At 43.5% G+C, this 25,559-nt stretch overlaps 1 long non-coding RNA gene across 3 annotated transcripts in view; it reads left to right on the top strand.

Annotated features, from left to right (window-relative positions):
• Positions 1 to 25,559, top strand: part of LOC137378871 (uncharacterized) — a 64,989-nt gene that overhangs the window by 14,104 nt on the left and 25,326 nt on the right. The window contains exon 3 of one of the 3 annotated variants that reach the window (XR_010976684.1): positions 2,693 to 3,027. The exons of the other annotated variants lie outside the window; for them this stretch is intronic. This is a non-coding gene — a long non-coding RNA (uncharacterized lncRNA). Of the gene's footprint in view, positions 1 to 2,692; positions 3,028 to 25,559 lie in introns of those variants that run through there. 3 annotated transcript variants of the gene reach the window in all.

The following is a 25,559-nucleotide window of genomic DNA, read 5'->3' as shown; positions in this document are numbered from 1 at the left end:
GCCCTCATGATCGGGCACAGGGTGCCCAATGGAGGGCCACCCCCACTACCCCACAGCCCCCAACATCCAACACGCACACACCGACCCCCACGTCCACCCCGTCCACCCAGTTAACTGCTCTTGCCTCGCTGGGGCCCGACCGATTACCCCTGGCGAGGCAACCAAAACTTATCTTTTCTCCAGGCTCCATAACATCTTTTCTTCGAGCTGGGCCTGTAGTCCCAGCAGTGGCCACTGCTCCCGCTGGTGCTCTATTAGGCAGGTCTTCCTATCTCAAGCGGGTGAAAGTCCCGCCTCAGAGCAATTGAAGCCTGGAGACCCGCAAAATACGGGTCGGATCCCCAGGCGAGGCGGAAGCGGGTTCGCCACCGACTTTTCAGTCGGTGGCCGGCTCCCATCCGCCTAGGGTAAAATCCCAGCCCAAATCTTCCATGTGTCAGTGCAATTCAGCAGCATCTGAGAATGAACATGGTGCAGTTTTATTAGCACAGCTGAAATTGGGTTTATTACAAAGAAGCATTTTTAATAAGAGAGTCTAGTCCATCACCTGTGAGTAACTGGCATGACAGAAAATGACTTAAAAAAAACTATATAGACCATTTACTAATTTCATTGGTGTACGTTAGTCAGTTTCTTAGTAATTTTTTAATGTTTAAAAAAATTTTTTAAAGTCCAGCCAAGTGCCTTTGCACTGAAAAGAACACTTAATTTGAGAAGCCTACTTGAAGGGCTGCAAATGAGCACAATTGATGAAAAGTTGCTATGCTCATTAGTTCAATCTGGAGGTTGTGGTCAGTTTTGATGACCCAGCGCAATGTTTTTAAACCAGAATGAATGATTGCGGAGTTCAATTTACACTGGACGTAACTTGCACTTGAATTTCCTCAATCTTTTACACTGGTCCAGTGCAAACTAGCAGAAACTCTACTCCTTTATGATAATTAACCTAAAGTTGAAAATCTGCCTTGAGCAATGCTGTGAACATCTGTTAGCTGTTTTTCATATTCAGATTTTGTAAAGGCCTAAGAATTCTTATAACTGGTTAACAACGCCCACTGTTAGTTAGACTTACCCTGGCCAGTTTAATCTCGGTGATATTTTGCATGGTAAGTTGCTGGAAGTGTGAGATGGAAATGTGTGGCGCCCTCTAAAGGACATCTGGACCTGGGAGACCAGGGCAAGCAATGGTGGATCGCCTTAACCAATCATATTGAAGGATTGTGAAATGAATAGTGCAAGGTCTGAACCAGGAAATATAAATTAGAGTGGGTGAATTCAATGTCAAATCAGCTACAGCGCAAGAAAGAATAGATTGAGAGAGTGAAAAAAATGGAAAGAGAAAGCGAAAAAAAGTTTATTTTATTTTTAATTTCCAACAACAATCAGGACCTGAAGGAATGAGGATCCATCCTGGTAACTGTTAATTTCCAGTACCAGAATGGTTGACTGGAAGTAAGTAACAGGCATTGCATTGTTAAATAGTACTTAGACTTGAAACAACTTGACTTAACTTTCTGTGGCAAATTTAGACCATTACTACAGTGCAAGTACAGGAACTTTATGCCACTGTGTGCATTTGAATGGGAAACCAGACAGTGAGATGCTGCTTTTGCGATTAAGTATCTTTGCTTGATGAGGTTTACAGCTTTTTAGAAGGCTTCAATGGGACTCACATCAGCTTTAATCTAAAGCCTTGTATGGGTGCACTAAGTGAAATTTTTGGAGTAGCCCAGAAACTCTCACAGGCAAGTGAGAGAAGAGTTGTAAAAGATCTGCCCATGCCCACTCCCTCCCCGCCAGAACATGACTCTGTGAAATATGGATGAAATCCCTGCACTTAATCCAGAGATCGACTGGGCTTTCAACTTAACCCTGATCAGAATTCTGGGGACCTGGTTTTTAATACACAGGCATGAATTGATGAAAGTCTTCTCTCTCTGATGGCTATAAAAGCGGTAAGTGCAGTGAGCAATTTATTAATGGCTGAGTCCCCAGAATAAAACTGTCCATAATTGTATATTAAAATGAAAGGCTAGAAAGACATCTGAGAGAGAGAGAGAGAGAGAGAGACTGGTGCAAAGGCTCTTGATGAGGTAATGTAAAGGGCTATGTACTCTGTACCTAATTATGCAGATCCCAAGTGCCTGATACCAATACAGGGTACAAAAATAATAAGTGCATTCAACTCTTTAGAACTACTATTCTGCATTTGAAGAATGCTGAAAATATCACTAGAAAAAATTATCATTTGATATTTATTTTTTTGCTTTATATTCAAGCACCAGTTACATGACCAAAAAATCAACTGATTTTCTTATGACTTGAAGTTTGTGCCTAGGTCAGACACACACACAATGGAATTTAACTAGAGTCTTACTACATTAATGGTCAGAATACATAGCTACAAAAATACATTTGAAAATATTCAGGTTGCTATTTATTCCCAATTTTTAATGTTGCAATATTGCTTACCTGAAAATGTCTTTATAGAATGATTTGCTTTATAGAATTATTTCATTTCAACATTTTTCAGCCAGAAGTATTTTTAAAAGTCCAGAATTTATCAAGGCCAACAATACTTGTGATGCACTAAATTACCCTGTTTTCAAAGATATAGTCTCAGGTATTTCTATATCTAGTCGCTTTAAGCACCAAGTTTCAATATTTAAAATCAATATACATGTGATTTCAGAGCTCTCCTGGGCCAAAAAAACATTGACTACATCGCACCAAAAAGGACGTAAGATCACCGAATGCCGGAAAATTAAAACATCATTTCCTACTCTGTTCACGTTCCTTTTTCATTAAATTGCTTTTATGTATTTTAGGGGAGGGAATAATTGGAAAGAATTTTACAACTTTTGTAAAGGCTCGTTATTTTCATGGTGTCATGCCATGCGACTGCTATCCAAAAGGTTGCAGTTTGTGAGCTATCGTAAAACTATCCTTATGATGGCAGAAAGAAAAGTAAGTAAAATGGGCTTTTTGTCACCCCTAGTGCCACTCCTATTTTCTCTGTTGGATAATATAAGTGAAAAAATAAATCTGCATAAGCAGTGAGAATTGCATTTGTGCTTCATCACATCTCTCTGAAACATCTCATTACATGGTCTTCGAGATCCTTAATGTTCCATCGTGTTTTACAATGAATTAATTATTTTTCAAGTGTAGTTTTTGTAGTTTTGTGGCCAATTTGTACACAGCAAGATCCTAGATAAAGAATGAGATAAATAAGCAGATAATCCACATTCGTCATGTATTAACCTGGACAGTGAATATTGTTCAGCTCTTTAATCATTGAGAGATATCATAACCACATCTGATTTCACCAATAGACATCTATACATGTGCACTTACCAGTAGGGTTATTGCAAATGATCACAAAACTGGCAATAATTGGCAAGCCAGCTTTCTCAATGATGACACCTGGAGGAGTCAACCCAATCAAGTCCAGATAACCATGCTAACACGTATGGTGGTCTTAAATGGACAAACCGTGAGAAATATTTATTTGTGCTGGTAAGGTGCTCAGGTTTAACTCATTAAACTCAATATCCTAGTGCACATGAGGGTCCCTAATCTTTGACTATTGCCAACATCTACCTAAATTCTCTGGGCTTAGTAAGGTGTACCCCAGTGGATGAGGGTGAATATGTATCCTGTATCAGGTAAACAGAAATTCTACTCATCTTGATTTGTCAGTAATTTGGTTTGAAAACCCTTGAACATGATGATAGGTCACCATGCCTGGCGATCATTCAGCTAACTGTTACGACCAAGGCGGGAGGAGTGCATTGTTTATTCTAGTCCCACTTCTCCACAGTGCACAACATATATTTTAAATGTTCCCATTTACCAATACAATCAATCATATACTCTATTTTTCCCAGAATAAAACACACTAGACAGGTTTCTTTAATGAATAACAAAATTAACAGTTTATTATAGAACAAGTCTTAACTAGTGATGAGGTAAAACATAAACACACAGCTAAAAATTTAAAAGTCCCAACATTAAATTTTAAAGTTCTCTTTTTTACCTTAGCCCCTCACACTCTCACACACACACATATATACATATACCGGTTAACTGAAAAAAAGGGATTTTTTTTTAAATTCAGAGCTCTGGGTTACAGACAAAAAGCACTTGGGCTGATGACTTGCTCACTTTTGAAGAAAACAGCAAATGAGAGATGTTGTTCCAAAACTGGCATACAGTCTAACTTCTGAGTACATGTAGACAGATCACTGAGATCTTTTAGAACAGTTCTTTTCAGGCAGTGTTGAAAAGTAATTTAGCAGGCTTTCATCAAAGTCAGGAAATAAGATGAATTGACACAGTGGACCTCTCAGGGTCCTTCAGAGATGCTAAAAAGTGAACTGGGTTGTGGTCTTCTCTCCTTTTCACACTTCTTCAGCAGACTTGACTTTATCAGCTGCTTACTCCAGAAAGTAAAACACACACTGACCCCCACCAAAGAACTTGTGAGTTTCTGCCCATCCCAGGTGCATTCTGCTGCTACTGGGCTTGTCCAATCAAGAGACACTTGTCACTTTCTGCCCCTGTTATCAGGGTTTCTATTCTATCTTTAACTTGAGACATGTTGCAACCAGTCACATTGTTGCCAATCCAGTTTCTTCAGTGCCCCCTTGATGGCTCTTTTTTTCAAAAAAAAAACTGGTCCAACATTTATTCAATGTAACTGTAAATTCCTTAAAAAATATTTTAACAAAAAAAATCACTTTCATGATATAACCAAGAATAAATTCACCAAATAGCATTAAAAATAAATGCACCTTTTCAAACAAACAATTGTGTTATGTATTTTAATATCCATGATAGATTAGAGGATGGCAGAGTAAGTGTCCTTATCACATATTACAAAGTGCATGTTTAATAAAGACAAAATAATCCATCTGATCTGAGGTATCATAGTTTAAATAAATAAAAAGGAAAAATAAAACACCACCTTCCAATAATGTCATTTAACTCAGTGACTTAAATATAGACGGTCTCCTCTTAATACACATCTATTATCGATAATGTAACATAATGTAAAGTGAAGCTCACTATCATATTTCTGTGGTCAGTTTCACTATCTTTTCCACATCCACAGCAATGTTGTCTGCTCTGTATCAATTGCTTAGTGGCCTCTATTCATACTATGATAAAGAAATTTGGTAAATACTATTACTTTAATGAATATTTTTAATTTAACTTAATGGTGCACAGAATAATAAACCTCCATGAGAACAGTTGACAAGTTTGTTCTTAAATCGGGTGAATGTGATGGAAAAATAACAAAACTTCATTAAAAAGCAATTAACAATTGTCCTAACAATTAAAACACAGCTAATCATCATCTGTTAAAATCAGCTTACTAACACATCATTCATACTCAGTCAGTACCTGCAGCTTTTACCAACAGTAGAAGACTTAAAGCAAATAAAAGAATGGCGTTTACCCTTTTATTACATTGGCATAAGTAGTAAATCTGCCGGATTTCAAATGAATTTGTTGAAATGTTTGGGCCTATCTTTAAATACTTGATGTAGTCCTTCTCAATGGTTTGGGAAAAAAGAAAATTGCCATTCCAGAAAAGACTAGTCAGAAAGAACCAGGGTTAATTCCTTGCCTGTGCTTCATTACCTGACCTCGCCTCAGGCAGTGATGGAGGTACTTTAATTGAGCTCAGCATACCTGGGCTCGGATGGGGATTATCTTTGTGCTGAGAGACAAGAACATATTTAAAAACATCGGGCTAAATTTTTTTCTGGAAAGAGACGTGCCGGTGGCGGGCCAGAAGGTGGGGGGAGACCCCGCCTCTGCCCTCCATCAGACACACATTGTAATTCCACGACGGGCAGCCAATTAACTGCGCACCGTCGGGATGCCATCCCTTTAAAGCATGAGCTCCCACCTCCACAACTGCCAGCCAATTAGAAGGCCAGCAGCTTTACAGTACCGGCAGCGGCACCTGGAGCAGTGGCCACTACTGGTACAACAGGAGACCCTGCAGCATTGAGGCAAGAGAAGTCCCAGGGGGAGGTGAATGGGATTGAGGTCACCGGGGCCATTCGGTCAGGCCCCAGCAATGGGTGGGGGGGGGGGGGTCATCTTCACTGGGTGGGGCCCACTTAAGGGCCTCAATTGGCCTGGGGCGGAAAGGCCCTCATCGGCCTTTCCTGGCCTGGACTAAATTGGAAGGCATTGGGAGAGTGACCGGCCCCCACCCCCCACTTCCAACGCAATTTTATGGGCCCCCCTGCCTCCGTTCCCATCCCGAGGGGGCCTGTATAATTCAGCCCATTGTTTCCTTTTCTCACTGATCATTTGAAATGGCTTTTTCAAATAGCCAATATTGCTCTATGGATAACAATGTATATACTCTTCACTTAGTTCTTCAGGTACTGTGATCTAAATTCAACATTAGCCAAATGAATAGCCGTTTTTCACCATCTTCAGAATATTAGTACTATACACGCTCAGTTTTAGAGAAGCAATCGAGTGACTAAATTATATATTGTAATTATTTATGTAGTACAGTCCCAATGAGAGGCAAGAAACAGATGATAATTTGTTTATGTGAATCTAAGCTGACTTTACAAAGACTCCCATTTAATGTATCCCCTACAGTTTTTGCTCAGGCTATGTCCTCGGGGCACATTGCGCACACGTTTTTCTATTGCTGGTTACCATCATGTTACAAGCTACAATTTGGTCCCAGGTCTGAATGAGTTTAGGAAACAAAATGAAACAAACAGCATTTTCCTGATTTCTGAAATAAAAGCTGAATCAGTTATTGGAAAAATCATATTGGTGATTTACATCAATTACCTTTTGATTATGCTTACTAAAGGTTGATTGTAGCCTTTAAACTTTTCCACAAACCACAGACAGAAACCCAATAGCTACTTGAACTACTCGTTGGCTGGATGCCTATTTGGGGTTGGAAAACTGGGCTTCATTGCTTCTTAAAGGCAGCTGGAACCTGTTAACGGGAGGCGCACTCTGGTTGCAGTTAGCAGGGAATGCTTGTAAGAAGATAAATTGCTATGAGGTTCAAAGCGAGGGCAACAAGGTTCTCTGCTGCGGTGTTGGAGGCCTTGGTCCAGGTGCTGGAGAAGAGGACGGACACCCTGTTACCCCCAGGTGGAAGAAAGTCATCCAGGCAACACCTCCAGTGCAAGTGGGAAGGGATCCCTGAGGAGTTTGATGACAGGAGCTTCGCTCCCATGACATGGCTTCAGAAGAGTAGTCAAAGTAAGAATCTTACCTCTCACCTCAACTACTGTCATGTGCCCCACCTGTAGCCTCGCTAGGAAAGGGAGGAAAACACAGAAAGAAAGACTTGCATTTATATAGCACCATTCACAAACTCAGAGTGACCCAAATTAAGTATTTTTTCAATTGTGGTCACTGTTATAATGTTGGCGATTACTCACAATACTTCCCTCCCCAACTTCCCTTCAATCACCTACAATCATCTGCTTGCGAGTCGGTTTTCCATTTTGGATACTGGTGAGACCGATGGTTCCTCGGGGGAGTGCAGCCAGAGCAAAGTCTGTCGCACAACGGGTGGCTCAGCTGCATAGGAGGGGAGGAAGAAGAGTGGAAGAGCAATAGTGATAGAGGATTCAATAGTCAGGGGATCAGACAGGTGTTTCTGCAGCAGTAAACATGACTCCAGGATGGTGTGTTCCCTCCCTGGTGCCAAGGTCAAGGATGTCATGTAGTGGCTACAAGAAATCTTTCTGGGGGAGGGTGAACAGCCAGAAGTCGTGGTCCACATTGGTACCAATGACATAGGTAGGAAGAGGGATGAGGTCCTGAAAGCAGATTTTAGGGAGTTAGGAAGGAAATTAAAAAGTTGGACCTCTAAAGCAGTAATCTCAAGTTTACTCCCAGTGCCACGTGCTAGTGAGCATAGAAATAGGAGGATTGATTGATTGAACACGTGGCTGGAGAATTGATATAGGAGGGAGGGCACCAGATTTCTGAGGCATTGGGACTGGTTCTGGGGCAGTTGGGACCTGTACAAACTGGATGGGCTACACCTTAACAGGACCGGAACTAACATCCTGATGGGAAGATTTGCTAGTGCTGTTGGGGAAGGTTTAAATTAGCTTGTCAGGGGGATGGAAACCCGAGGGGTAGCTCAAATTGGAAGTAAGTAAAGCTGGTAACAGGAGGTAGAAAAGTAGCAAGTGACATTAGAAGGCAGGCGAAACAAAGGCAAGCATCAACTAGGCTTAGAATGCAGAATGTCAAGAAGACAAGGTTAAGGGCACTCTACCTGAATGCAAGCAGCATTCGCAACAAGGTAGATGATTTAAAGGCCCAAATAGAGGTAAATGTGTGTGATCTAATTGCCATTAGGCGGGGCTTAAGTGTGGCGAGTCGAAGAGACTTAGCAGTTGGCAGGAAAAAAGACAAAAGCGCAAGGGGAGAGCCAACTGTGTAACAGCCCCAACAAACAAATTTTTCTGCAGCACCTGTGGAAGAGCCTGTCACTCTAGAATTGGCCTTTATAGCCACTCCAGGCGCTGCTCCACACACCACTGACCACCTCCAGGCGCTTACCCATTGTCTCTCGAGATAAGGAGGCCAAAGATGCATTGCCATAATGGAAACGTGGCTCCAGGGTGACCAAGACTGGGAACTGAATATTGAAGGATATTCGACATTCAGGAAGGACAGGCAAAAATGAAAAGGAGGTGGTGTTGCACTGATAATAAAGGATGGGATCAGTACATTAGTAAGGGAGGATCTCAGATCGGAAGAACAAAATGTGAAATCTGTTTGGGTGGAGCAAAGAAACAGCATGGGGCAGCAAACATTGGCAGGAGCTGTTTCTAGGCCACCAAACAGTAGTGGTAGTGTGGGGCATGGTATTAATCAGGAGATTAGAGAAACATGTAGCATGGGTAATACAGTAATCATGGGTGATTTCAATCTGCATACAGACTGGGTAAATCTAATGAGCACTGTCATGCTAGGCCTCCACCTGCCAAGAATGAGGCACATTAATTTTGTCATGAACATTGATTTTAAACTTTTACTGGAGTGAAGAAAGGACTTGTTACACTGATCAGCCGTGGCTGGAAATGGCATTTGCATATTAACATAGACAGTGTTTGGAAGGACAAAGCAGCCATTACCTGACATATTCAACCCACAATGGACTTTTGATCACCAGATGCTGAAGGTGGGTGAGCTCACATTCCAGGTTGACTACTGAGATGGCCATAAACAGACATGGTCAAACCAGCTAGTCACATGACTAACCTGCTGGGCAACCTGAGTTTTTTGAATTTGTACAGACAGTTTAGGCAAAAAAGCTGTTTGCTCCTGGACTGAGAAGATCTCTCCTGTCTGCTCTCATCTCTTTCTCACAAGCCTCTGAATCCACTGAAGACACGTGAACGCCAAGAGAGAAAAGTCTCCTACAGCAAACAAGGTTTAAGAAGAATACTGGGCCTCAACGAAAAGCAAGATCTACCTACAATCAAGGACTCTACAATGAGATTGAAGATCTGTAACAAAAACTCTTCAGATATTGCCTCAAACTTTTTCCACTTTATTTCTTCTGCTCTTTTCTGTCTCTATTTACATGTGTGTATCGCATATGCATGCTAGCGTGGGCACGTCTTCTATCCGTAGGTGTCAACCAAATTAGAGTTTAAGGTTAATCAATTGCAACTTTTCTTCTTTAAACCTAAGAAAGCCTATTTGTGCTGGTTTCTTTGCCTTATAATTGGAAAGCGGTGAACAAGGATTCACCAAGGGGGAGCTAAAAATACGGTGTGTTTAAAAATTAAACCCTGTTACAGTAAGACCAGGTGAAGGCTGAAAGGGAACCCTAGACCTCTTTCTCACCTGGTTGTAACAGCACCAATGCTGTGGAGGAGGAGTTTCTGGAGTGTGTTAGGGATGGGTTTTCTAGAGCAGTATGTTGAGGAACCCACTAGAGAACAGATTATTTTAGATCTAGTATTATGTAATGAGAAAGTGCTAATTAATAATCGAGTTATAAAAGAACCTTTAGGGATGAGTGACTGTAATATGATAGAATTTTACATTATGTTTGAAAGTGAGGTAGTTCAATCTGAAGCCAGGGTGTTAAATTTGAACAAAGGAAATTATGAAGGTATGAGGGGCAAATTGGCTGAGGTGGATTGGGAAAATTCATTAAAAAGGTATGACAATGCATAGGCAATGGATAGTCCTTAAAGAAATCTTACATAGTTTACAGCAACTATACATTCTTTCAAGGCACAAAAACCCCAAAAGTAAAGGCAGTCAACTGTGGATAACAAAGGAAGTTAAGGCTTGTATAAGATTAAAAGAAAAAGCCTATAAAGTTGCCAGAAATAGTAGTAAACCTGAGGATTGGGAGGATTTTAGAATACAGCAAAGGAGAACCAAGAAACAGATAATGAACTGGCGAATAGAATATGAATGTAAGCTAGCAAAAAATATAAAAACGGACTGTAAAAGCTTTGATAGGTACGTAAAAAGGAAACATTTGGCTAAGACAAATGTGGGTCCTTCACAGGCAGTCAGGAGAATTTATAATGGTGAATAGAGAAGTGGCAGAGAAGCTAAATGATTACTGTGTGTCTGTCTTCACTGAGGAAGATACAAGAAATCTCCCAGAATTAGAGATCTATGGGATTAGGGAGAATGAGCACTTGAAGGAAATTAGTATTCATAAGAAGGTTGTATTGGAGAAATCAATGGAGCTGAAGGTGGATAAGTCCCCAGGACCTGATATTCTACATTCCAGAGTGTTGAAAGAGGTATCTATGGAGATAGTGAATGCATTGGTGATCATTTTCCAAAATTCTATAGATTCTGGAGCGTTTCATGCAGATTGGAAGGTAGCAAATGCCACCCCACTATTTAAGAAGGGAGGGAGAGAGAAAACAGGGAATTATAGACCTGTTAACCCTACATCAGTCATTGGGAAAATGCTAGAATCTAGTCTAAAGGATGGATTAAAGATTGGTTAACAAACAGAAAGCAGAGAGTAAGAATAAACAGGTCATTCTCGCATTGGCAGGCTGTGACTAGTGGGGTACCGCAGGGATCAATGCTTGGGCCCCAGCTGTTCACAATATATATCAATGATTTGGATGTAGGGACCAAATGTAGTATTTCCAAGATCGGGGATGACACAAAACTAGGTGGGAATGTGTGTTGTGAGGAAGATACAAAGCAGCTTCAAGGGGATTTGGACAGACTTAGTGAGTGGGCAAGAACGTGTCAGATGGAATATAACGTGGAAAAATATGATGTTAGCCACTTTGATAGGAGGAACAGATGTGAAGAGTATTTCTTAAATGGTAAGATATTAGAAAGTGTAGGTGTACAAAGGGACCTGGGTGTCCTCATCAATAAGTCACTGAAAGCTAACATGCAGGTGCAGCAAGCAATTAAGAAGGCTAATGATATGTTAGCCTTTATCACAAGAGGATTTGAATACAGGAGTAGTGAAGTTTTGCTTCAATTGTATAGAAGCTTGCTTAGATCGCACCTGGAGTACTGTGTGCAGTTTTTGTCCCCTTACCTTAGAAAGGATATTATTGTCATAGAGGGAGTGCAACAAAGGTTCACCAGACTTGTTCCCGGGATGGCGGGACTGTCCTATGAAGAGAGATTGGGGAAACCGGGCCTGTATTCTCTAGAGTTTCGAAGAATGAGAGGTGATCTCAGTGAAACCTACAAAATACTTAAAGGGATAGACAGGGTAGATGCAGGTAAGATGTTTCCCCTGGTTTGGGAAGGCGAGAATTTAGGGACAAACTTTCAAAATAAGGGTGAAGCCACTTCGGACAGAGATGAGGAGAAATTTGTTTACTCAGAGGGTTGTGAATCTTTGGAATTCTCTACCCCAGAGTACTGTGGAAGCTCAGTCATTGAGTATGATTAAAGCAGAGATTGACAGATTTCTAAATATCAATGACATAAAGGGATATGAGGATAGTGTGGGAAAAAGGCATTGAAGTGAATGATCAGCCATGATCGTATTGAAAGGCAGAGCAGGCTCGATGGGCTGAATGGCCTACTCCTGCTCCTATGTACCTATTACTACACCACACTTCACTCCACCTCTTTATAGGGCTGAATCTTTGGGTCCCACCAGGGGTGGGAATTGAAGCAGATGGGACCCGAGGTTCTGCTGAGGGAATATGAGCAGCCTGGGGCTAAATTAAAAAGCAGAACCAAAAAGGTAATCATCTCCAGATTACTACCTGAGCCACGAGCAAATTGGAAAAGGGTCAATAAGATTAAAGAGGTAAATACGTGGCTCAAAGATTGATGTGAGAGATTGATGTGGGCGGCACAGTGGCGCAGTGGATAGCACCGCAGCCTCACAGCTCCAGTGACCCGGGTTCAATTCTGGGTACTGCCTGTGTGGAGTTTGCAAGTTCTCCCTGTGTTTGCGTGGGTTTCCTCCGGGTGCTCCGGTTTCCTCCCACATGCCAAAGACTTGCAGGTTGATAGGTAAATTGGCCATTAGCAATTGCCCCTAGTATAGGTACGTGGTAGGGAAATATCGGGACAGGTAGGGATGTGGTAGGAATATGGAATTAGTGTAGGATTAGTATAAATGGGTGGTTGATGGTCAGCACAGACTCAGTGGGCCGAAGGGCCTGTTTCAGTGCTGTATCTCTAAACTAAACTAAACTAAATGTGTTCGAATTCGTGGGACATTGGCACCAGCACTGGGGAAGGAGCGAGCTGTTCCGATGGGACGGGCTCCACGTGAATCATGCTGGGACCAGAGTCCTGGCGAATCACATAACTAGGGCTGTAGATAGGGCTTAAGCAAGTGTGTAACAAAGGCAGAGTAGTATTAATGGGGGATTTTAACTTACACATAGATTGGGAGAGGCAGACTAACACCTGTCAGAAAGGTAGTGAATTTCTGGAATGTGTCCGGGATAGTTTCCTACAGCAATATGTCCTAGATGTAACAAGGGGACAGGTGATATTCGACTTAGTTATGAGTAATGAGCCAAATTTAATTAGTAGCCTAACTGTGTGTGAACATTTATCAAATAGTGATCACAATATGATCAAATTCAAGGTAGCGTTTGAAAGTGAAAAGCACAAATCTGCTACTAGAATTTTAGACTTGGGTAAAGCTAACTTTACCGGGATGAGACAGAGACTATCCACAGTAAACTGGGTAGATCTGTTAATGGATCAAATGACTGAAGAACAGTGGAGAATACTTAAAGAAACATTTAACAAAATACAGAGCGAGTATATACCCCTGAGAGGAAAAAGCTCCACTTCACAGAAAAAACAGCCATGGACAACTAAAGAGATTCGGGATAGTATGAAACAAAAAGGAATGGCTTACAAAAATGCAAAACGCAAGACAGATCCGGCTGAATGGGCTCGATACAAAGACCAGCAAAGGGTCACAAAGCAGCTTATAAGAGCTACTCAAAGAGATTATGAAAGGAAACTTGCAAGGGACATCAAAATCAATAAGAAGAAATTTTATAGTTACATAAAGGGAAAGCGGGTGGTCAAGAGCAATGTAGGCCCACTAAAAGCTGAAAATGGAGATATGGTCATTGATAACGGGGAAATGGCAGACATGTTGAACAATTACTTTGCCTCAGTATTTGCAGTTGAAAAGGAGGATAACTTGCCGGAAGACCTGAAAAAATTAATAGCCGATAGGGGACAGGGACTTAATACAATTAATGTAAGTAAATCATCAATAACAAGGAAATTAATGGAACTAAAGAGTGAGAAATCCCAGGACCTGACAGTTTCCATCCAAGGGTGTTAAAGGAAGTAGGGGAGCACATTGTAGATGCCCTAACTATAGTCTTTCAGAGTTCCCTAGATTCAGGAGTAGTCCCTCTCGATTGGAAAGTCGCACGTCACTCCACTTTTTAAGAAGGGTGAAAGGGGGAGCCAAGGAAATTACAGTCCAGTTAGCCTGACATCTGTGGTGGGTAAGTTGCTGGAGTCTATGATCAAGGATAGGGTGACTGAACACCTAGAAAATTTTCAGTTAATCAGGGACAGCCAGCATGGATTCATGACGGGAAGGTCATGCCTGACAAATCTCATTGAATTTTTTGAAGAGGTGACTCAGGTAGTGGACAGGGGAATGTCTATGGATGTTATTTATATGGACTTCCAGAAGGCATTTGATAAAGTCTCACATAAGAGACTGTTAACTAAGGTAGAAGCCCATGGAGTTGAGGGCAAATTATTGACATGGTTAGAAAGTTGGTTAAGTGGTAGGCGACAGAGAGTGGGGATAATGGATAAGTACTCTGATTGGCAGGATGTGACTAGTGGTGTCTCGCAGGGATCTGTGTTGGGGCCTCAATTATTCACGTTATTCATTAACGACTTGGAAATTGGTATAGTAAGTCTTATATCCAAATTTGCTGATGATACAATGTTAGGCAGCATTGTAGACAGTCCAGATGATAGCATAAAATTGCAAAGAGATATTGACAGACTAAGTGAGTGTGCAAAACTGTAGCAGATGGATTTCAATGCGGGCAAGTGTGAGATTATCCATTTTGGACCAAAAAAGGATAGAGCAGCGTACTTTCTCAATGGGAAGAGGTTAAGTACAGTGGATGTCCAAAGAGACTTGGGGGTACAGGTGCATAGATCTTTAAAATGCCACGAGCAAGTGCAGAAAATAATCAAAAAGGCTAATGGAATCCTAGCCTTTATATCTAGAGGATTGGAGTATAAAGACACAGAGGTTATGCTGCAGCTGTACAAAACACTGGTTAGACCCCACTTGGAGTACTGTGAGCAGTTCTGGGCACCACACCTTAGGAAGGATATATTGGCCTTGGAGGGAGTACGACGTAGGTTTACAAGAATGATACCTGGATGACAGGGGATAAGTTACAAGGAGAGATTACACAAATTAGGCCTGTTTTCACTAGAATTTAGAAGGTTAAGGGGTGATCTGATTGAAGTCTTAACGATATTAACAGGAAAAGACAGGCTAGATAAAGATAAACTATTTCCACTGATTGGAGATTCTAAAACTAGGGGGCATAGTCTAAACATTAGGACCAGACCGTTCAGGAGAGATGTTAGGAAGCACTTCTTCACGCAAAGGATGGTAGAGGTTTGGAACTCTCTCCCACAAACAGCAATTGAAGCTAGAACAGTTGTTCATTTTAAATCTGAGATAGATAAGAGTTTTGTTAAACAAAGATATTAAGGGATATGGGCCAAAGTCAGGTATATGGAGTTAGGCCACGGATCAGCCATGATCTCATTGAATGGCGGGACAGGCTTGAGGGGCTGAATGGCCTACTCCTGTTCCTAACTTCCTATGTTCCTGTCCTAAATACTGGTACAAGCCGGCATGCCAGTTTCCCGATGCCGTTCCTGGCACCAGTTGTGTTCACCAGGAAGGGGGGAGGGCAGAATCGTAATCCTGCCCAATCCCCGATACAGATAAATTAAGATGATTAAGGAGGCCATTAAGAGTCATTAACAATGGATGTTGAGATTTTCATGGGTGTGCACATGCAGTCTGGGGCTGACCAGGTGAATGGAGGTGGGCATACAGTGGAGAGTCAGTCATGGCCACCCTAGGGAATTATCTCGCACCCATGAAAGGGTGAATGGTGCAGAGGGGGACTCGCCCATTGACAAACAAGTGCCTTCGGAGCAGCACAGGTGGCGGGGATAGTGGGTAGTAAGAGCACGGGCAGTGTAGGGGATCGTAACCCTCCTGGCATTGTGGGGTCAGAAGAGCAGGGCGCAAGGCCGCAAAGGACATTTGGGTGGCCAACTGACCACAAGGAAGAGAACAGCTGGCAATGGGTCCACGACTCTCGGATTTTGGGCCGAGTGGCAATGTGGAGCAATGCCCTCCACAGGAAGGGCAGAGCTCCGGGCGTCAGGGGGGCAGGGGAGATGCACAAGGGGCAGAAAGGACAGAGGCCATGCCCTTAGCATAAGATCTACTAGTGAAGATGGAGCTACCTTGTGATGACTGTGAACGAGTGCCACAGGAGGCAGATGGTCACAGATATCTGTACCCTTGTCGCTGAAGACCTCGTACCTCACTGGACTGGCCACCATGCACTGCAAGTAGCCATCAAAGTTACTGTGATTTTGAACTTCTTTGCTTCTGGCTCCTTCCAAGGATCAGCTGAAGACCTTGATGGCATCTCGCAAACGGTTGCACAGCACTGCATCCCACAGGTCACTGATGCCCTATTTGCCAGAGCTGGACAGTACCTTCATTTCACAATAGATGAGGCCTCGCAGGCACAGAGGTCAGTGGGTTTCACAGCTTCGCTGGATTCTCCCAGGTGCAGGGCATCATGATTGCACCCATGTGGCCATCGAGGCACCCAGTGTCCCAGGCCGGTAAGATTCATCAACAGGAAGGGCTTCCACTCCCTTAACGTTCAGCTCGTCTGCTACCGCAAGAGTTTCCTGCATGTTGCACTCACTTTCCTGGCAGCTGCCTTGACTCCTTCATCCTCTGTCAGTCCCGGCTGCCACAGATCTTCAAACAAAGTCCATGGATGATTCCTAGGAAAACAGGGATATCCTTTGAAGAGACAGTTACTCACCCCTCTACGAGAGTCCCAGAAAGAGGTACAGAGGCACTACAGCCAATGCTACCTGCTCACTGGGAGCAGGTCATCAGGCTTCTGAAGATGTATTTCTGGTGCCTGGACTAGTTGGGTGGTGCCCTGCAATACATACCTGCAAGGATCTCACAATGTGGTGGTCTGCTGCACTCTCCATAACATGGCCCTACAGAGAAGTGGACCTTGATGATGGTCTTGCCCTGGAAGGAGACAGCTCATTGGAAGAAGAGGAGGTGTAGTACGTGAAGTGTAGGAGGAAGGAGATGCAGAGGGGACAGATGCAGAACACCAAGGTTTCCCTGCTGCACAGGGAGGTGGCCGGGCATGGTGTGGAGAGTGAGGGTATCGTCAGGATGCCATGAATGCCAGGGCTTATCTGATTCAGGAACGTTTCAACTGAGCCCCTCTGACCCAGGATGAAGGGCCTGATATGCAACTCACTCTGAGGTACCTTTGCTAACACTGCCATGGAAGACACAGTCTGGAACACCTAAACTCTTACCGTTAATGAAGGAAGCACACCGGCCCAGAGCCTTTTCCCTCACCGTTGAGGAAGCCTTGATCTCCTTCACCACCTCATACCTCTTTTCTTGTCCTGCCATCAATAAAAGGAGTCTGGCACATGTGGTTTAAAGTGTAATTATTAACAGAGTGTTCAGATAGGAAAACAGTGCACAGATACAACAAGAAGACACCCCAGTGACCCACTCAGTGCTCCGTGCTGTAGTATGTTCATTTAGTACGCAGCCACCTCAATATGCTTAGTTAGTCTAGCTTAGAGAGATTCTTTAGTCTGGAGTAATTAGAACATTAACCTTTATAACATTATGGGCTGGATTTTACCGTAGGTGGACAGGACTTTGCCACCAACATAAAAGTCGGTGTCGAGCCCGCTTCCACTTAGCCTGGGGATCCAACCTGCATTTTACAGAGCTGCCTCTGCCTCTAGAACCTGCACAGTAATGCCATGCTTCTCACTCAGTGCCACCCTATCTAAATGCACATGAGACCCACCAAGGTGAGAGTATCTGCGCTGGTGGACAGTGCGTTTGTAAGGTGTGAGTGTTTCTTCGGTTCCTTGATGGTCATCTGGGGCCACGGAGGGAGAGCGAGAATATCTCGTGGGTTGAACATTAGCACCTGTGGGAGACAAAAGAAGAGGCCATGAAAGCTGTCCTTGAAGAGCAGATGTCTGCAGTGCTGAGGCCTCCCAATGCAGCTCAGTGTTCAGCATGCTGTCGGACGGGATGAAGTACAAGGCTCCCCTTTAATGAGCGTTTTGGCCTCTGTCATCACCATTTCCACCACGAGTGCCCATTTCGCCAGGGCCAACTTCCTCCTGGTCCATGATCCTGGCTATCTCCATCACTCAATCCTCCGTTGCCGTTATGATGTGGAAGTTTAGTACCCCTCTGCTGGTTTGGGTCTTCTCATGGGCATTCTGTGCCTGTTGTTCCCGCAAGGACAAAAGAGAGCGGAATAAGGCACTGATGTCCTCTGTGGTCAATGGCACCTGCCCCTATTCATTAGAGGCTGTACGTTTCAGTGCTGACAGGTCCTCGGCAGCACTATGGCTCTGAGCCATTCTGAGGGTTGAGTAACTGCCCTGTGCACACATCCCTCCCATGTTCAGGAGCAACATGCACCCTGAGGTTGTTCAGCTGGTGTGTCTGCCAGAGGGTGAATAGAGTTGGAGTTATACTCACCTTGCTAGAGCGTATGAGGTCATTGAACCTTTCCCTACACTGGATCCAGGTTCGTCTTACGACACTTCTTCCACTGACAGTGGCTGCAATTTCGACCTAGGCCTCCACCTACCAGCCTCTGAGAAGAAGATATCCCTCCTGTCCCTCATGGCCTCCAGCATGACCCCCAGTTCGGTGTCCGAAAAACAAGAGGCTTCTCTGTCCCAAATTGCAGGCCTTCAGCTCTCCTGAGACATGATGGGAAACAGCAATCCAGCCCAAAGCTCAATCAGAATCTTCTCTATCCTCTTTCAGCATTGAGGAGTTTAAATCAGACCTTCACTTCAGTTGGTCCACCTTGCTTCCCATCCCCGCGGCCACTAGTTGGCCGCCAACCCTGTTTCCACATCAATTAAGGAGTCGCCCCCTCATCACCCCCACACTCCCCATGAAAATCGTGACTCAATTCTGTTTCCTCTCCGGGGCAGGTCCAGGACCCAGAAACAGTCCTGACTTTGTTTCCCACTCCTGACCTGAAAATCCAGCCCATACACTCTGCACTTTCCACTCTCATTAGTATTGCAATTTTCACTTCCTGACATTTCACAGCCCACACACTACTTTAAAACTATTCAACCATGACAGGCACATTCTATACAACCTCACAGGAATGTCACCAACATACTCCTTTCTTTCTGGCAGGAGAAGGTTGCTCACAACTTGTGACAGGATCCTGAGACCTGTGGAGGTTCAGCCCACCTGCCCATCCTCTTCCCTGTAGAACAGAAGGTGCTGACCATTATTGGCAGGAGGCAGAGTCATGGCCGTGGTGAGTGGCAACACTGGAGGAGACATCACTCAGGGTTTCTTTCCACCTTATCCTCTTTTTTTGCTTCTTTTATCTCTCTCTATACACATTACAGGACAAAGTGCAGCTGCTTTCACCAGTCACTTCCCTCTTCATACTAAAAACTAACTCTTGTCCCTCTCTTTCACTTTAGGCACTGAAAATGTAGATACATCTTTAGGAACACAAGGCCAGCCTTCCTAAAGGTGCAGCAGAGCTTGTATGTTATTTCTCCCTTTGGCTCTTGGTCCTTCCATGCTTATGGTCAGTGATTCACCATGTGAAGACGCTCCCTCTAGCCCATCCTCTTGCAAGTACCAGCTCAGAGACTGGCACCACATGCACTTTAGAGGATGGGCTAGAGGGAGCGTCTTCACATGGTGAATCACTGACCATAAGCATGGAAGGACCAAGAGCCAAAGGGAGAAATAACATACAAGCTCTGCTGCAGAGGTGTCAAATACTGGCTTCATAGACCCAGGCTTATGTGCATACACCAGGAAATGCTGAGTGCACTGGGCAGGGCAGCCTTCCAGCTAGCTTGCACACATTGGCTCAGAGAATGGAGGAGCTCAGCTCCAACTTTTACAGAATCACAAACGTAAATCTTCCTTGAACCTGTGCAATTGGGCAGAGTAATAGAATGTTATTGTTTCTTTTTAGTTTTATTCCATTAAAAGCATTCTTTGATGTATTTAAGAGTGGTAACCTAGTGCAGTTTTATTAATACAGCTGAAAATGGGATTATCAGCAAAAATAGGCATTTTTATTAAGTGTCCAGTTTTGTTACCTGTGAATAAACTGATTTAAAATCACTGAAAATTAATTTAAAAAAACTATATTGAACCATTTAATAGTTTCATTGCTATATACCAGTCAGTTTCTTAGTAAATTAAATTATTTTTGATCTGAAAAAACTTTTAAAACGTACCTACCAGTGCTTGTGCACCGAAGAAAATGAACACAATTTGAAGAACCTTCCTATACCAATGCAATCAGCAGGATCTCCCATTTTTGACCTGGCAGAGTGGCCAGTTCGTGAGCATGTTAATTGATTGATTGGTGGCTTGATTTGGGCAAATTGAATTTTGAAGCAGTATGAACGCCAATGTAAGTGGTTTCAGGTGAAACACATTTATATTTAAATTTCCCCAATCTTTGGCATAGGTTTGGCTGATTTCCACCCAGCTTGCGCTGATATTTCTAGGGGAAATGAGTGGAAATGTACATCTTGATGTTGATATTTGTAATGAAGTGAGGGCAAAACACATAGGGCTGGACTGACAGAAAGAAAGAGAGTCAAGGGTTATGTGGCGGGTGGGGGGGGTGGGGGGTGGGGGGGTGGCGGTGGCGGGATAGGAAAGTGAAGTTAAGGTCGTAATTGGATCAGCCATGATCTTATTGAATGGTGGAGTAGGCTCGAGGCGCTGTATGGCCTACACCTGTCCTATTTCTTATGACCGTATGGATGCAATGAGATGGTGGTAGCAAGAACACTGGTGATAAGGATTGTGGAATTGTTGGCATGCTGGGGATAGTTCACTTGAAGCTGCTCTCTAAGTGCTCTGGCATCCAAATGCACTGGCTTGAAATGCTGCCCCTGTCTTCTCTCCTTCTCCAGGACTTCCTGCCGACCAGGTCATGGCATAGGCCGGTCTCTCATTATCGGAAAGTTAAGTAGCATGCAGCACATCACCACCAATCTGGATACACGTTCTGGGGGGATATTGCAAAGCTCCTCCCGAAGGGTCCAGGCAGCTTAAGCATGTGGACAGTTTGCTCAATGACATTTCTGGTAGCAGCATAGCTCTTTTTGGCAGTCACTTCCGGGGCTGGATTCCTGGTGAAAGTTATGAGCTATGTCTGAAGTGGATAATCATTTTCTCCGAGCACCGGAGATGCAGTCAGCTCCATTTCGAAAGGGAATTACTGCCAGGTGTTTCAGTTGATGAGCCAGTTTTAGTAATTCAGGCCTTATACCTGAAATAGGACCCCAATTACTATTTTGGGTCAGAACTGGTCGGACCCTGTACACTCCAACCAGCTCCATGGGAAATGGAACTGAAGGTAAGTGTCCAATTATTTTTGCAGGCTCTCGAGGAGCGGGAATGTTCCTCTGAGACTCACAAAAATAATCTTGACTGTTGCCACTCAGGGGCCCTCATCGTCTGTGAATGCATCAACCTCCCCACCACCTGCAACATTTTTTTTATTCGTTTTTGAGTTTGGTGAACTGCCTTCTTGAACCGCTGCAGTCCATGAGGTGAAGATACTCCCACAGTGCTGTTAGGTAAGGAGTCCCAGGGTTTTGGCCCAGCAATGATGAAGGTCCTTGCAAGGAACTTGCAGATGATGGTGTTCCCATGCAGCTGCTGTCCTTGTTCTTCCAGGTGGTAGAGATCGTGATTTGGGAGGTGCTGTCAAAGGAGCCTTGGTGTGTTGCTGCACTGCATATTATAGATGGTACACACTGCTACCGCTGTGCGCTGGTGGTGGAGGGAAATAATGTTTAAGGTAGCGGACTGGCTGCCAATCAAGCAGACTGCTTTGTCATGGATGGTGTCGAGCGTCCTGAGTGTTGTTGAAGCTGCACTCATTCAGCCCAGTGGAGAGTATTCCATCACACTCCTGAGTTAGAATTATAGAAAGTTTACGACACAGAAAGAGGCCACATGGCCCATCATGTCTGCGCCAGGTGAGAATCGAGCCATCCAGCCTAATCCCACTTTGCAGCATTTGGTCCGTTAGCCCTGCAGGTTATGGCACTTGAGGTGTTCAGCTAGACACCTTTTAAATGAGGGATTCTGCCTCTACTACCCTTTTGGCAGTGAGTTCCAGACCCCCACCACCCTCAGTGTGAAAAAACTTTTCCTCATCTCCCCTGTAATCTTTCTACCAATCACATTAAATCTATGCTCTAGTCACTGACCTCTCTGCTAAGGTAAATAGGCCCTTCACATTCACTCTATCCATGCCCCTCATAATCTTGTACATTTCAATCAAATCTCTGTTCTCTGTTCGAAGGAGAACAACCCCAGCTTTTCCAATCTTTCCTCATAGCTGCATTTTTCCAGTCCTGGCAACAACCTCGTAAATCACCTCTGTACCCTCTCTAGTGCAATTACATCCTTTCTGTAATGAGGTGACCAGAACTGCACACAGTACTCAAATTGTTGTGGCCTAAATAATGATTTATACAGTTCCAGCATAACCTCCCTGCTATTATATTCTTCTTCGTCTAATAAAGGAAAGGATTCCATATGCCTTCTTAACTACCTTATTGACCTGTCTTGCTACCTTCAGGGACCTGTGGACATTCACTCCAAGGTTCCTCACTTCCTCTACACCTCTCAGTATTCTCCCATTAATCATATATTCCTTTGCCTTGTTTGACCTCCCCAATTGCATCACCTCACACTCGTCTGGGTTGAATTCCATTTGCCACTTTTCTGTCCACCTGACCAATCCATCAATATCTTCCTGCAGCCTACAGCTATCCTCCTTGCTATCTACCACACGGTCAATCTTTGTGTCATCTGCAAAATTCTTGATCATGCCCCCTACATTTAAGTCCAAATCATTAAAATACACCAGAAAAAGCAGGGGACCCAGTACCGAGCCTTGCGGAACGCCACTGGAATCAGCCCTCCAGTCGCAAAAACACCCACCAACAATTACCTTTTGTTTCCTGCCAATGAGCCAATTTTGTATCCACCTTGCTACATTTCCCTGGATCCCATGGGCTTTTATTTTTTTTAACCAGTCTGCCATGTGGGACCTTGTCAAAAGCCTTGCTAAAATCCATGTAGACCACATTAACTGCACTACCCTCATCAATCTTCCTTGTTACTTCTTCAAAAAATTCAATCAAGTTGTCAGACAAGATATTCCCTTAACAAATCCATGCTGGCTATCCTTGATTAATCTGTGCCCTCCTAAGTGACAGTTTATCCACAATATATATTAATGACTTGGGTGAGGGAACTAAATATAACATTTCCAAGTTTGCAGTCGACACAAAGCTGGGGGGGGGAGCGAAATATGAGCTGTGAGGAGGATGCAAAGAGGCTCCAATGTGATTTGGTCAAGTTGGATGAGTAGGCAAATGCATGGCAGATGCAGTATAACATGGATAAATGTGAGGTTATCCACTTTGGTTGTAAAAACAGAAAGGCAGATTATTATCTGAATGGTGTTAGATTGGGAAAGGGCAAGGTGTAATGAGACCTGGGTGTCCTTGTACATCAGTCGCCGAAAGCAAGCATTCAGGTGCAGCAAGCAGTTAGGAAGGCGAATGGTATGTTGGCCTTCATTGCAAGAGGATTTGAGTACAGGGGCAAGGATGTCTTACTGCAGTTATACAGGGCCTTGGTGAGACCACATCTGGAGTATTGTGTGAAACTTTGGTCTCCTTATCTGAGGAAGGATGTTCTTGCCATGGAGGGGGTGCAAAGATTTACTCGGCTGATTCCTGGGATGGCAGGATTGACGTATGAGGAGAGATTGGGTCGACTAGGCCTATATTCACTACAGTTTAGAAAAATGAGAGGGGATCTCATAAAAACCTATAAAATTCGAACAGGACTAGACAGGCTAGATGCAGGGAGGATGTTATCAATGGCTGAGGAGTCCAGAACCAGGGGTCACAGTCTCAGAATATGGAGTATGCCATTTAGAACCGAGATGAGGAGAAATTTCTTCACTCAGAGGGTGGTGAACCTGTGGAATTCTCTACTGCAGAAGGCAGTGGAGGCCAAGTAATTAAATACATTCAAGAAGTAGATAGATGCCAAATTTCTTAATGCCAAAGTGATCAAGGGATATGGGAAGCAAGCGGAACAGGGTACTGAATTAGACGATCAGCCATGATCTTTTTTAAATGGTGGAGCAGGCCCGAAGGGCCAAATGGCCTACTCCTGCTCCTATTTTCTATGTTTCTATCCTGTTTCTCAGAATTGATTCTAATAATTTGCCCACTACTGAGGTTAGACTGACTGGCCTGTCATTATTCGGTCTATCCCTCACTCCCTTTTTAAACAGAAGTACAACGTTAGCACTCCTCCAAACCTCCAGCACCACACCTATATCCAGTGAGAACTGGAAAATGATGGACAGACCTTCTGCTATTTCCTCTCTGGCTTCTTTTAATGATGATTTATCAACTTTCAAGGATGCTAATCCCATTACTCCTTCCTCTCTCCCTATGTTTATCACATCCAATACTTCACACCCCTCTTCCTTAACTACAATATCTGCATTGTCTCCTTCTTTTGTGAAGACAGATGCAAGGTATTCATTAAGAACAATACCAACATCTTCTGTCCCTACACAGAGGTTACCTTTTTGGTCTTTTATGGGCCCTCCTCTTTCTTTAGTTATCCTCTTACTCTTAATGTATTGATAAAATATCTTTGGGTTCACCCTGATTTTGCTTGCCAATATTCTTTCATGCCCTTTCTTTCCGAATTTCCATTTTGATTTCATCCCTCCAATTTCTATACTCCTCTTGGCTTTCTGACATATTGAGTTCTTGGTGTCGGACGTAAACTTTCCTTTTCTGTCTTATCTTACCCTGTAGGCTCCTTGACATCCATGGGGCTCTAGATTTGGCCATCCCGCCCTTTTTCTTTGTGGGAACATGTTTACTCTGAACCCCTTGAATCTCCCTTTTGAATGCCTCCCACCGCTCTGACACTGATTTACCTTCAAGTAGCTGTTTCCAGATTTAGTTTCGCTAAATCACTCCTCAGCTTAGTAAAATTGCACCAGCCCCAATTGAGAACTCTAACTCCTGTTCTATCCTTGTCCTTTTCCATAATTATGTTAAAACTGACTGAATTATGATCACTACCACCAAATGCTCTCCTACTGCCACTCTTTCCACCTGCCCATCTTCATTTCCTAAAAGTAAGTCTAAAACTGTGCCCTCTCTTGTTGGATTTGCTACATACTGGCCAAAAAAGTTCTCCTGAATGCTCCTCAAGAATTCTGCTCCCTCAATTCCTTTCACACGAAAACTATCCCAATTAATATTGGGGTAGTTAAAATTTCCTACTGTTACTGCCTGGACTTATGCCTTGTAAATGATGGAAAGACTTTGGAGAATCAGGAGTCACTTGCCACAGAATACCCAGCCTCTGACCGGCTCTTGTAGCCAAAGTATTTATAAGAAGAAATAGGAGCAGGAGTAGGCCATTCAGCCCATCAAGCCTGCTCTGTCATTCAATAAGATTATGGCTGATCTGATTATGACTTTAATTCCACTTTTCTCCCTTCCTCCTATAACCCTTGACTCCCTTGTAGATCAAAAATCTGTCTAACTCAGCTTTGAATATATTCAATGATCCAGCCTGCACTGCTCTCTGGAGTAGAGAATTCCAAAGATTAATGACCCTCTGAGAG

Source organism: Heterodontus francisci, chromosome 17 (assembly GCF_036365525.1).
Source record: "Heterodontus francisci isolate sHetFra1 chromosome 17, sHetFra1.hap1, whole genome shotgun sequence".
Taxonomy (NCBI): Eukaryota; Metazoa; Chordata; class Chondrichthyes; order Heterodontiformes; family Heterodontidae; genus Heterodontus; species Heterodontus francisci.
Note: the sequence above shows the minus strand (reverse complement) of the source record. Positions and strands in the feature narration are given on the sequence as shown.